The following is a 14,123-nucleotide window of genomic DNA, read 5'->3' as shown; positions in this document are numbered from 1 at the left end:
CCTTGCGGGAAGCTGTGGAGCTGATTCCAGAAACCTTCATGCAATTTTTCTAAATAATGTGGTTTCTTTGGGTTGCAGTTTCCATAAGAGTCTGCTCTTTGCAGTCGTGCTTTCCTAAAGCCTGTATTAGTGACTATTTTTCTTCATTTTTAGACCTGCTGCCGTCTCGCTCTTCGCTTGCCCTCCCCAGGTCCATGGCACTTGTCCTTTATCAAATAAGCTTGTAATGGACTGCCTGGGTTGACGTTCCTCATGTGGAAAACCAAGAGAGGTAGAAAAGAAACAGGTATCTCACCTGAGAAACGGGGACCAGAGGGAGGCACCGACCTGAGCAGCTCTGCTGATAGGTGATGTCTCTTCCCGTTGGGATGTTTTACACAACCGCCAGCCCAAGGCTTCGGCTTGGGGTGGGGAGGAGGTAAAGCTTGGCCAGAAGCGAGTACGGTTCACGTACCGACTACGGTTTACGTACCGACAGCGTAAGAACTAGACTGGGCGCAGAGAGGGATGACGGCGCAGCTCCTGCGTGAGGAAGGACTTGCTGAGAAGCTCCTCATGAGCCAGCAACGTGCCCTGGCAGCCCAGAGACACCCCCGCATCCTGGGCTGCATCCCCAGCAGCGTGGGCAGCAGGGTGAGGGGGGCAGGGGGGGATTCTGCCCCTCTGGTCCGCTCTGGGGAGACCCCCCTGCAGTCCTGCCTCCAGCTCTGGGGCACCAACAGCAGAAGGACACGGAGCTGTCGGAGCAGGGCCAGAGGAGGCCCCGGAGATGCTGGGAGGGCTGGAGCCCCTCTGCTGTGAGGACAGGCTGAGAGAGCTGGAGGGGTTCAGCCTGGAGAAGAGAAGGCTCCGGGGAGACCTTAGAGCAGCCTTCCAGTCCCTAAAGGGGCTCCAGGAAAGCTGGGGAGGGACTCTGGAGCAGGGAGGGGAGCCATGGGACAAGGGGGAACAGTTTTAAACTGGAAGAGGGGAGATTGAGATGAGATCTGAGGCAGAAATTGTTTGCTGTGAGGGCGGTGAGCCCCTGGCCCAGGTTGCCCAGAGAAGCTGTGGCTGCCCCATCCCTGGAGGGGTTCAAGGGCAGGTTGGACGGGGCTTGGAGCAACCTGGTCTGGTGGGAGGTGTCCCTGCCTGGGGCAGGGGGTGGCACTGGATGAGCTTTAAGGTCTCTTCCAGTCTATGATTCTGTCATTCTTACCTGGGGAGAGAGAACCGAGTGGGAAAGGGTTTGTAAGGTCTGTAAAACCACGAGGGTCGGGACATCATTTCTCCAAATATGTAGAAGTTAGAAGAGCATCAAATGGAACGAGTGGCCGGCTCAAAAGAAGGAGGATGCTTTGCATGCACCTAGTTGAGCAGTGCAAGATTTGCCGCCAGGTACTGTGAAGGTACTGAGATTTCCTGGGTTTCTAAGGTGATTTGTTTGGGTGTTTTGTGGGTGGGTGTGTTGTTTTGGTTTTTTTGTTGGTTTGGTTGTTTTTGGTTTTTTTAAATAGCTAGGGAACTAGTTCTGGCTCTAAAGACTTATTTATTTTCCTTATAGTTTTATCTTTGCACGGCAGCAAAAGCAAGAAAGCGCGCACTACCCTTCCTGTCTGGTATTTGCAGGGCTACTGGAGCTGCCTTAGACCAACTTTTATCCCTGGCATCGCCCGGTCATGGATGCCGGGTGCCAGGGTAAGGCCAGGATGAGCCTCACACCCCCTTGCACACCCACCTTGGTGCCCCAGAGGGGGATCCCTCCTCCTGGGTCGCCATCCCTACCCGACCCCAAGCCATTGCCAGGCTGCTCGCTAAAGTACTGCCTGGGCTGGCAACAACTGACCTTAAAAGGGGCCTGATCTAATTATCCAGCCTGATTTAATTATCCGTAGGAAGCGTTTGGGAGCACACCTCTGTACCCCAAGTTTTTCCGGAGCGGGGCTACGCTGCGCTGCAGTGATGGATGGCAACCGGGAGGGGGCAGACGAGGGTGAAACCGATTTTGGGTGCTAAAGCGTGGTTTTTCCTCTCTTGCTGTTTTCCCTTTGCTCCTCTGGTGCCCCCCCCTCCTGCCCCCGGAGTGGGGGCCGGGGGGATGCCCCGGGGATGCGCTCCTTGCCCTGGGTGAGGGGGCGAGGTGGGCGGTGCCGGGAGGGGCGGGGCCTCATGAATATTCATGTCCAGGCGTGACGTTGCCTGGGCGGGATCGTGTCGGCGCCGGCGGCGGTGAGCGCGGCGGGGCCGGGAGTGTTTCGGGAAGGGGCGCGGGGGCTTCCCTGTGCCCCGGGTTCGGGTTCCTCCATCTAGGGGGGCCCGGACGGGGGATCCCGGGGAGTCACCCGGGGGGGTCCCGGTGTCGTGGTTTCTGCGCCGGGGGGGGACGCGGGAAGGGACTCGCGGGGGTCTTGGTGCCCCGCAGCCGGTGTCGGGCTTCCTCCGCCTCGGGGAACATGTGGGGGACTCGGGGAGGTACTCGGGGCAGTCCCGGTGCCCCGGAGCCGGTGTCGGGGGTCCTCCACCGTGGGAGACCCGGAGCGGGGGTCTCGGTGTCGCGGTTCTTCCGCCGCTGGGGACCCGGAGAGGGACTCGGGGGGGGGGGGTCCTGGTGCCCCGGAGCCGGTGTCGCGGTTCCTCCGCCGCGGGGAACCTAGGGGGGACCCGGGGAGGGACTCAGGGGGCTCCTGGTGCCCCGGAGCCGATGTCGCGGTTTCTTCGCCGCGGGGGACCCGGAGGGGGGGTCCCGGGGGGGTCCCGGTGTCGCAGACTCCGTGGGGTCCCGGCCCGGTGGGCAGAACTGGGCGGCCCCTTCTCGCGCCTCCAGCTTTTAGAGGACCAAACAAGAACTTGGTGTTTTTGCACCCTAAATTATCACTGATCGCTATGAAAACATTTAATTGTACTATTTTAGTGGGGTTTATTTAGGTTGTGTTGCTGTTTGGGCGCTTGATGCAGGCACCCGGGGCTTGGCAAACGGCGGGGCCGCTTTTCGTTCCAAAAAAAAAAAAAAAAGTGTATTTCCATTCTTACCCTTAAATCTTACATTTTTGGAAGGGTCCAGAAACCCTGAGTTGCTGGGTCCGGGTTGTCACTTCACCCCGGGGTCCCCCGACTCTTTGCACATGAAAAGCCGGAGCAGGAGATGTTTGTGCTCCCATCACAGCACCCGGCTGAGGGATGGAGGGGGGAAATCCGCCCCTGTGAGCTCATAAAACACCCCAAAGTTGCAGGGAGCAAGTGTAGTCTGTGAAGTTGTGCTTGTGCGTTTTGATAATCAAGTTTATTTTCAGGGTTTGGTAGATGGACACCCCGAGTGTTGGGATCCAAAGACTTTCCAGGAGCTCCTGTGTCACGGAGAGGTCAAGCCGGGCTCACTGGGGAGCAGCAGCGTTCTAATGACAGGTCTGGTGTTTCTTTGTCCTTCTCACTGGCCCGGAGTTGCTGGGCTTTGGGAGTTAATGAGCTTGTTTTGAAGCTGCTGATTTTCCAGGCAGCGCTGGCCGATAAACCTTTGTCCCCTCCAAAGAGGGGAAAAATGTGAATGTCTTATCTTTTTCTTTAGCTTCTGGGTTTGGCCTGTTTGATTAGTGAGAAAATCTCTGTCTCTTGCAGGAGTTTTTGCTTTGCTGATGATAATGTCCACTCCTTCTCCTCCTTTCTCCTCCTTTGTATTATTATCATCCTCCCCTAAGTGTCCTGACCCCAGAACTCGGATGGCGTGTGCAGGATTTTGGGAGTGACGTGTCCTTTATCGATTCCAGACTGTGTGATTGAGCGTGTAAAATCTCTTTCCCAGTTCCTGATCCTGTTGGATGGGACAAAGGCTCATGGTTAGAGAGGAAACTTTCTCAACAGCGGGCAGAAACAAATGATGCTGCCTTGGTTTTCCTCTCACTCAGAGGCCTTTGATGTGGGCCAGGACTCCTACCTTGGCCCTTCCTGGCCCTGGCGTTGCCTTTTGTCGTCCTTTGTGTTGTCCTTCTTGTCCCTTTCATTGAGCTTGGACTGAAGGGAGACCCTTCATTCCTCCTCAGGGGTTCAGCTGGGGTATTTTGTGTTGGTTTAATTTGCTGTGCTCTGTTCTCAAAGCTTATTGTAACTCTTTGGATTTCTGTCGATAAATTTGGTACCATTTTATGGACGAAAATCAAGGAAATTACCAAGGATATATACACAGGAGTTAGAAGTCCAGGAAAGACTGTCCTTGCACGCTATTGTCAGCCTTCAGCATAGTGAAGGATGACAATATTTAATGTATGTTAAATATAAAAAACAAGGATGAACATATTCCTCCTGATCAGGGCTCCCTTCCCTGATCCAGAGTCCCTCCCCAGCTTTCCTGGAGCCCCTTTAGGGACTGGAAGGGGCTCCAAGGTCTCCCCGGAGCCTTCTCTTCTCCAGGCTGAACCCCCCCAGCTCTCTCAGCCTGTCCCCACAGCAGAGGGGCTCCAGCCCTCCCAGCATCTCCGGGGCCTCCTCTGGTCCCGCTCCAACAGCTCTGTGTCCTCCTTGTGCTGAGGACTCCAGAGCAGGACGCAGTACTCCAGGTGGGGTCTCACCAGGGCAGTGTAGAGGGGTAGAATCACCTCCGTTGACCTCCTGGCCGCACTTCTTTTGGTGCAGCCCAGGATGCGGGGTCGGGGCGTGGGGGGGCTTTCCAGGCTGTGAGTACACGTGGTACTTGTATTTGCACCACACTGGTGTAATCGCTCGTGTCGGAAATGGTGATCTGCTGGCTGAACTTGCTTATTGCACGAGTGTAGGCGTTTTAAAAACAGCGTGCTTTTCTTCAACAGCTGGAGATGAACCTGAGCAAGGAGAAGCAGCGGCCTCTGCAGGAGAAGGACGTGACCTTATTCACCCGAGTCCTTTGAATAAGTTGAAAGGAACGTACTACCTAGACAGTAAGTGTTAAATCTTACTGGCAATAATGTATCACACCACAACTCTTTATTTGGTTGCTTATTGAAGCCTTGCAGGCAGCTCTCAGGCAGTAATTAAGCCAACCTGAAACTGTAATAAAGATTCGTCTGTCCCTCGTTTCACCATTTGGCCAACTTCCACAGCTCGGATTTACAGCAACAGGGGGAACCATGGAGCTGTGCAGGTAGTGATGGCACCTTTTCTTTTAATGTAACTGTTTTCTTCTTTTCTGGTTGGGTCGCCATCCCTGGAGGTGATTAAAAGATGGGTGGATTTGGTGCTGAGGGACACGGTTTAGTGATAAGTTGCCGGTGCTATGTTAATGGTTGGACTTGATGATATTAAAGGTCTCTTCCAACCAAATCGATGCTCTGATTCTAATTTTCTGAAGGTCCCTGAAAATGCTTTTCATTATTCAGACTAAAGTTTTTACTATAAAGAAAACCTCGATGCGTTATGAACGTTTTGGATGTTTCTTGTTATGTTTAAAAACATCTCTTTGCGAGAGAGAAAACTAGTGGAGAGTCAGTACGTTGTATCCGAGGAGGTCTTAACATCCGAAAAAATAAACTCCAGTTTTGTGGGGTGACCCTATTTCCCAGATTCTGGGCTGGAGGCTTTCAAAAATTGCAGCGTTGCTTTCTGGTTATCACGGCTGGTTTGTCCCCTTTTATTGTTAAAGTGTCTTTGTTCCCTTAGGTTGTGAGGAAGGCTTGCGAGACTAATATTTTTAGGGCAAAGGAAGAGAAAATGAGTATCGTGCAGAGGATCGCCAGGGAAACCCTCGTGCAAAAGGTGGTGCTCACCTGAAGGCTTTATTGAAAGCTTGAAATTACTTGAAATCGGTCCCAAAATAAGTAAAAAAGTTAAAATTTATGTATTCCTTCCTTTACTGTATCTGTGCACGTACTCCCTTCATATTTCTACCACTGTGCTTAAATACACCAAGGGTGGAATCCAGCAAATTTGTGTGTAGAACAAACTCCGTTTAAATCTAGTTACTTGTGTGCTTCCTTGTAGAAGGATAAAGGGCTGTAGAGTTCACGACTTTCAGATGATGTTGATTTTTAACGTTTTGTGGCTTATGCTCTCCTTCTTCAAAGAAGTTGCCTCTCAGAAGAGGAAAGACGCTGTGCCAATCCGAAATAGCTGATAGCTGTGGTAGGGGAGACACTAGTCAAAAAGGAGAGGGTTGACTAGTACACAGTCTACTTGCTGCCCGTCTCTTGATGCTTTATTGCTTCTAGGGGAGATTCTGAGAAATGAGAGACCCCAAGTTATCTAAAAAGCAAGCTCCTTATTTAAAATAGCATAACATAGGGGATCAGACCAAATGGTTGATTACTTGGGTTGCCTGAGTGTCCAGCCCCGTGTCCTGCCTGCCATGGTGACCAAAAGCTGGGGTCAGAGGAAGCATGTGGGAAAGGGGAAGCGTCTATAGCAGTTCTCCCAGTGCTCTTCTGGCCTCCAAGCTCATGCTGCTCCAAGACTGTTGGATTCAGGAGCAGTTTCAATGTAGCTGGTAACCCTGAGTGGATTCGTTTTCCATAAACCTGCCTGGTCCTCTGTTGAAGCTGTATCATCTCTGAGTATCTGTGAGATCCTGGGCCAGAGAACCTCAGCTCTGCTGTCCCTCATATGAAGAGCATCCTCTTCTCGTTTGTTTTGAATCAGATTCCTGATCTTGCAGGATGGCCCCAGTCTTGTTTCAGTAGACGGTGGAGAGCAGAATCCTCCCCATCCTTTCCATCCCCCTACAATGCATCATTTTAAACCTCCTTCACTGTCTTTCTACTTGGAAAGATGAGCACAAGTCCTAGCTTGCTTGCTTTTCCTGCATGGACATGCCTTTCCATGTTTTCCTCACTCACGTTCTCTGAAATCTTGAGAAGTTACAATTGGGCATCTTTATGTAAACTCAACAACAAATACTTTGTTGTGAGACCTTTCCTTATTTGAAGGCAACCACTTGCAGGAATATTAATGCTTTGTTGCTTTGTCTTCTGCTGCAGACCTCGCTATTATAAGCTGGCTGATGAATGTGACGCCCAGATCATCCATTCATCATCTTGTACAGCGTATGAGAATGGACCTGACCCTGACTTCGGGTGCAAGCACCTTGACGTGAACCCTGAGCGGTGGAGAGGTAAGTCCTTTCACTGATTATGGCTTGGCTGAAACCATCCCTGTCAGTTCATGGTCTTGGAGCAAACCCTGTTACTTCATCCCTGTACTCAATGTTGGCCATCAGAGGAGCAACTGTTGGCCATCAGAGGAGCAACTGTTGGCCATCAGAGGAGCAACTGTTGGCCATCAGAGGAGCAACTGTTGGCCATCAGAGGAGCAACTGTTGGCCATCAGAGGAGCAACTGTTGGCCATCAGAGCTTCTTGCTTCCTCTCTCCGTGTTTTTCCCTTGAGTCGAGCTGTCTTCTAGTGTTTATGTTAGTGTTCAATGTGTGGGATGAGTATTGAGGCTGATCTTCACTACTTCATTTCGGGCATGTCTGCCATTGCTTGAGGCACAGTGGTTTCACCCATATGTGTTCGGGCAGGGAGTGCTGCCGGGATTCAGTGCTTTATATTGACAGCAGCTTCCAGAAGAAACCATTATCCCATGGTGTCCTCCCTAAGAGAAGGACCTGTCGGTCTTCAGGCAGAGGTTCTGCGGTAGCAGATAGGGAGGAGACAGGGTTTCTCCAGCAAGGGCAGAGCACAGCCCTGCAGTGAGTGGTGTGAGGCTTGTGGGATGTATTGGAGAAAGAAAAGGTGTTTACATTAGTGCTTTTCTTAATTGTATTTCCTTTTTTTTTTTTTTAGGTAACTTGGTTGATAAAACCAAAATGGAGAAAATTGAAGCCAGAGTGGTGGAACTGGAGAAAGAGTTTTGGCTGATGTGGTCGGGTAACTAATAGGTTTGGGGGGGATCAAACTAAAGCCTGTTCTACCTGGTGCTGGGCTACAAGTGCTGTCACTCACTTTGGCCTAATTGGTTATCAGCGACATGTTGTGCTTAATTTTCCTGACAGAGCGTGTGCTTACATCTTAATTAAAAAAAAAAACAACCTGAACAAACAGGTTGCAGCTGTCCCAGTGAGGAAAAACAAAGTTTGAGCTGTGGGCATGGGCCTCCCCTACCTCTTGAACTCACAGGCAGTCAGATAGTCCCCTGCGGTTTCTGTCTGGTAGGAGATGATGGAAGCTGGGATGGAGTGGAATTGGTAAAGGCTGTTCCCGTCACAGCGGTGAAGCAGCTGCCTCCAGAGTGTGCCCGGTCTCTGGTGAGTCCTTGCCAGCAAGAAAGGTGTCGCTGCCCTGTGTTTCAGTGTGAAGACGTGGTCTACTGGGAGGTGTCTCCTGCCCAGGGCAGGGGGTTGGAACTAGAGGATCTTTAAGGTCCCTTCCAACCCAAACCATTCTGTGATTCTATGTTGTCCTGGGTTGAGCGACACAGGACTGATTTCTCTCCTAATGCTGGGGAAAACTGCACTTTTAGAAGACTCTAGTGTCTGAATTTGTGAAAATATTCACTTTATAGCCAGCTAGGCTCTGTGGGATTCCAGGTCTCGGTGTTTTCGAGCCTTGCCAGGTGCAGGGATGAGGAGGAGCGAGGCCTGGGCATCTGACCCAGGTTGGCCAACTGTATTGTTTCATACCTTAAATGTCACATTTGATATAAATTAGAAAGTTTGCTGCGTAGTTCCTCTCTCCCTTGGTGGCAGGGGTCCAGAGAACTCCTTGCCCCAATGCCGGAGCCCTGAGCCCTTCCCTTCCTCCCGAAGCCGCAGTGCTCGCAGGGTCCCGCATTGGCTGTCCCTGTTGGGAGTGTACAGCTTCCTACTGATATAATTGGCTGAGTGTAATTCTTGTATATCTTATATTAGTATCAGGATTAATACTGGTTCTTTAGTATTATTGTTAATTATTTAGTTTTATCATATTAAATCTATTTGCATTTCAACCCTCATGTTTCCTTGCTTTCCCCGATTCCCCTTTCCGGGTGGGGAGGGGTCATCGAGTGAGAGAATAATTGTCTAAATGACAATAAATTGTTATGGGTTTTCTCAAACCGTAACATACGTGCGCTGGGAAACTTGGAGCCATCACTGTTGGCCCGGAGACAGACTGTTAAGAGTTTTTGCCCCTTGGATTAGGCAGAGGTATGAACCTTTGTCTCTGGTTGTGGGACTGGAGTATTGCACGAGGGATGGGTTGTTGAGGTTTTGAGAGGTTTTTTGGGAAAAGCAAGGAATTCCGCACCCCCCCATCCCTGTATATGCACATACTCCTTGTATGTCCCTGCTCAGCCCATATATTTTGTTGCCTCTTCAGCTGAACTCAAGACGGACTGCACGGAAGAGCTGCAAAAAGAAATGAAGAAGATGAAAAGGAACTTTGAGGAGGAACTACTTGATGCCCCTGGTGAGAAGGAGATGCTGGAGGTGGAGAAGCAGCAAATGACTGCGGAGAAGCAGGAGCTGGCAAGCAAAGTGTCCCGTCTGAGCGAGGAGGTCCCTCTCGGCCTGAGAAACGGGCTGACGAGTTGGGGATGGGGTACAGCAGGTCAGGCACCCTGTCCTCCTCAAAATGCTCTGTCCCTCTCTGTGAGGAGGTGACGTTGGAAGGAGGAGAAACAATAAGAGGCTCCCCTGGTCAGAGATTTGGGGGGTGCCCTCAGGAGGCTCTGAGCCACTTTTGCTTAAACAGGTAGAGGCTGAATGACACTGGTGCTGCTTCTGGCTGCTCCCTGCTTTCTTTTTCTCTTGGTGGTATCCGTAGACCCGAGGATCAGTCCACAGATCAGCCGAATCAGTCCACAGATGGCTAATTTCTCTCTAGCCCAAAAGCGGTCTCTGGGTTGGCTTTCTTTGAGGTGATTCTTGTCCTGCTCTTCTGCTCTGCGGGCAGCTCTGGTGTTTTGTTGTGCTCTGATGAGGTTTGAATCCCAGATTTAACATGCATAGGGTGGTCTGCCTTGAATCTTTCTTCCTGTACTTTGTCCAGCGTCCCCCTCGCACCCTTCTCTCAGCTCAGCGTCACCAACATCTGCCCTGGAGAGACCTGGCTTATGTGGGACTGACCCTAAAGCATCTTGGCTTTTCCCTGGCCACAGCGACTCCCCCCAGAAGTTGATAAGCTTATTCTCAGAGTTGCTTTTTTGTAGTAACAAAAGCGTGGGGGAGGAAAAAAGCAGAAACGTCATGAGTGTGGTTTTTGGGATGCCCAGTGGTAGCTGGTGTCCTTAGTTCAAGCAGTCTCCTGTTGCGGTGCCGAGTGCTGTGCTCCCCCTGGAGCCCGGGCAGGCTGTGCCTTCTTAGCTTTCCTGTCTGAAGAGTAAAGACCAAACAGTTAAGGGAATTTTTGGATTTGAATGTGGACATTTCTGCTCCTAAGTCCCTTGTCTGATAGAAAAGAAATGTGCACTCTTTGTTTTTTTGTTTGGGGTTGTTTTTTTTTGAAGTATTGAGTACTTTACCCCTGACAGAAATAGCAGAAAGCAAGATAAAGCTTTTTGCAGTTGTTCACACAAAACAAATGGTCTTGAAATCAAAGTTCAATAGAACTCCCTTTCTTGGTGACTACTTACTTTTGTAAGTAGCTCCTCTGGTGGAGAGGAGGAAGAAAATTGCCTCCATTATTGAGCCTTCTCCCTCTGGCTGCCTACTTTTGACAAGATGAGAAAGCACGGGTTGGAAGGAGGGAAACATTCAACTAATTTTGCTGCAGTTCTCAGGCTGCCTGGGACTGAGTAGTTGGTTGTGGCAGCTCCTGCTATGCCTCTGCCCCATCAGGAGGCAGGAGTGAGCCAACCAGGGGACATCTCTCCTTTCTGAGATCCTGGATACTGTGGGCAAGAGGTTTCACCTCACCAGGCTTGTACTGCCTGACGCCAGGGTTAGGTCAAGAGCTGAGAGAGGAGAGGAGAGCAGATGGTCAAAAGGGGTCATGCAGCACAAGAGAAGGCCTATCAGGGTCTACAAGATGTCAAACAACGAGGGCTACAGGCTGACCATGGTGTGGATGCACCACCGCAAGAGCACAGGCTCTGGTTGTCCTGCAGATCCACCGACTTTCTTCCCTTTTCCTCCTCACTGACACTAGGATGAGCAAATAGTGCAAGTGGAGAATTGGGGGTTTCTGTCTATCCTACACTGTGTGTCTCTACACACAGTTTGATGTTCAACCACTGACTTTTGGGGTTGGGAGCAGACTTTACTTCACTACTGTGCTTCCTGCTTGTAGCTGGCTTGCCAGCGCTCTTCTGAGGTCGTCTTGCTGCAGGAATGCTTTCCCTCTCATGGGTGGAGGACTTAAGCCCCCAAATGATCACACAGGTCACCTGTTGTGCTGCTGCCTTCTGGTCATTGGCAAGGGAAGTTGGCAGCATCTTGGGAAGGGAAGGGTGGGGATCTACGATAGGCCTGATCCTTTGGGACATACTTCAGAGTGGTACCCTCTTTGCCCTGGGCAACTGAACGTGAACTGACCACCAGCATGTTCTTGTTTCTACTTCAGATGGAGAGGCTGAAAGAAGAGCCTGAAGACACCAAGAAAGAAATGGCTTTGGGCTCTTCTTCCCTACCTGCAGCTTCACTTTCAGGCACTGCAAGGAACATCCCACCACCACACCCCATCCACTACCGGGCACTGTTTCTGGAGTCATCTCACCAGCTTCTCTGCTCCCAGGGTGTTCTAGCATCCCACCGCCTCCACCAGGTGCACCTCGACTGCTTCCATGAGGATCATCTACAAAGATTCTCAGCCAGACGTACAACTGTGAAGACCACATTGGACTAAGGTAGGACGTACATTTCAAAGGCCACCTTACACCTTGTTCTTTCACCCCAGCAAGCTCCTCTTCCCTTGTGTTTTATCTGTTCACGTCACCATGGCTGAGGGGTTTCATGGCCCTGTTTTCTGCACTCTGTAGAAAAGCCAGTTTTCTGTAGAAGGAGGAGGTTTCTTCTTTGCCTTTGCCTGCAGAGAGGGCAGGGCAGAGCACGCAGGGACCTGAAGTGCTTGGTCCTCCAGAAACTGTGCCGGAGGCCTGGCTTGCAGCGTGCTGGCATGTGTTTACCTCTGCCACCTTGGAAGGCTTTGATGAACTGTAAGGTCTTTGTTGACTTGAGGTGTCTCTCCTGTGTAAGCTGGTTTAATAAGCTGGTAGACCTTAGTAAGACCATGTGAAGACCTGGAGGCCCTTCCAGATGATGAGGTCCTCTTCAGCTATGAGGGGAGGGATGTCCTGGCTAAGCAATGCCTGCTTTTTGGTGTGACTCACAAGCAGCCTGCGAGGCAGAGCAGTTTCGGCTGTAGGCAGGGTTTTGTGGTGGTGGCAGGACATTGTGCGATGTGGTGGGCGGCTCACCACTCCACCCTCTGTGCCTTACATCTTCTTGAGTACGGACACTGGGCTTCATGCTTGCTTTCTGCACCGCCCCTCTTGCTTCTGCTTCGTTACCTGTCCCGACAGTGGTGGTAAGAGTAGGCAGCCTGGCAGAGATGTCTTCTTGGCACCTTGTACAGCCCATTACGGCTTTTCTCACTGGTTTTCTCTCCTCTCCTTCCTCCTGCGTTACCAGGTAGATGCTGGGGTTCTCATCTCCCATCTCAGAGAACTCTGTAACATCTCTCTCAAACATTTGTGGAGCTATTTCACAACTTTGCAGGACCCAGGGGCTCTGTGTGTGTGTGCGTGTGTGTATCGCCTGCCCCCACGCTCTCTGTTCTTCACTCCGCCTGAGGTCCAGGCCATGCCCTTTGGAGGGGACTTGCCCCTGCCCTGAGGACGGGGTTTGGGACAGTGTTATGTCCCAGCACTTAAGGCAAGCCCTGCAGTTCAGTAATAGAGGGGATGTATGAAAAGGAGGGCTTGAAAGGCAACGTACACAGACATTCCCACCCTCATCTTCCTTAAAAAGGGGGAAGGGGAGGAAAAATTCCATGCCTTTGTGCTTTTCTTCCTGCTCTGGGGAAGAGAACTGCACGTTCATCAGAGGAATCTGCTCTTCCAAAAGTGTATGGCTGTTGTTCGGTGCTTTGCCCCAGGGCCAGCCCGGGACCTGCCTCAGCGGTGGCCCCAGCTGCAGGGACAGCAAGATTTCTGTTTAAGGCCATTTTACGTTGCTTTTTTATCGGCAGCTCCTTGATCTGCTGCTGTGTGCTATCCCCAAACGTCCACTCAGAGCACTGGTACTGGAAGCATCTGCTTTGTGTTTCCCCTCTTCTCTTGATTTCTAAGTTGAAGGCTGTTTGTCTGAGCGTCCTCATTATTTTTCCTTAACTAATGGTCGTAGCTTGAGGTGTCCGTGGGACCCGGGAGCCTGGCAAATGTTTTCCACCTGGGACAGAAGTGAAGGAAAGCATGGAGGTGTTTCCTGCTGACCTGTGTTGCGGTTGCTGGAACCTGCAGGGGCTCAGGACAGGCCGGGCGTCACTCGCTGTTTCTGCAGCAGAGTCGGGTCAAGAACATCCCCATGGGGACCAGCAGCACCCCTTTTAGACAGGTCCCAGTTTGAGTCTCTGGGCAATTGAGGTCAGGGTGCGGAGCTGCTTTTGGACACCAGGTGGCAGCTGGATCTCTTGGTTTCTAGGGAGGCTTCGTGTCCCTGCTGCAGGCTGCGCTGCCAGCCCAGCTTCAGAGGCTGTGCCAGTGAAGTGCCAGTGCCGGGTGTGGGTTTTTGGGGGAGCAGAGCCCTGGCCATGCTGTGGGAGTGGTCTGGGAGTGCCGGTGCCGTGCAGCGCCCGCAGAGCCCCCTCAGAGGCAGGTTTCTGGCTGGACGATGCCCAGGCTGCAGAGGAGCAGAGGTTGCTCCTGCTGCACGTCCCGGCCTTCCCTGGGTGAGCTTCCGCACCAGCCCAGCAAATCCTCTGCCACCACCATTGTGGCCAGCTGGGCGAGCAGAGCTGTGGCCATGGTGGCACTGTCCTTTCTCAGCACTAACTCCTGCGGCAGGAGAGCCCTCTGGCCCAGAGCTTCCCTCCTTGGCAGCAATTCCTTTTCTTCTGTGTTTCCTGGGATGCTTTCCGTGCTGCCACCGTGCAGAGCTGAGCTGTGCCCTGGGGCAAGGCTGGCCCTGGCTGTGCTGGTGACAGGGGCCAGCCTGGGTGCTCCAGCCTCAGGTGCGCTGCTCCAGAGAACTCATTCAAGGGCACGCAAACATTTTCTGTATGGGGTTGTTTTCCACGTTAAACAGTCTGCGGATAAAGTTCCTTCCGCAT

The sequence above is a fragment of the Larus michahellis genome, chromosome 11, assembly GCF_964199755.1.
Source record: "Larus michahellis chromosome 11, bLarMic1.1, whole genome shotgun sequence".
Lineage (NCBI taxonomy): Eukaryota > Metazoa > Chordata > Aves > Charadriiformes > Laridae > Larus > Larus michahellis.
Note: the sequence above shows the minus strand (reverse complement) of the source record.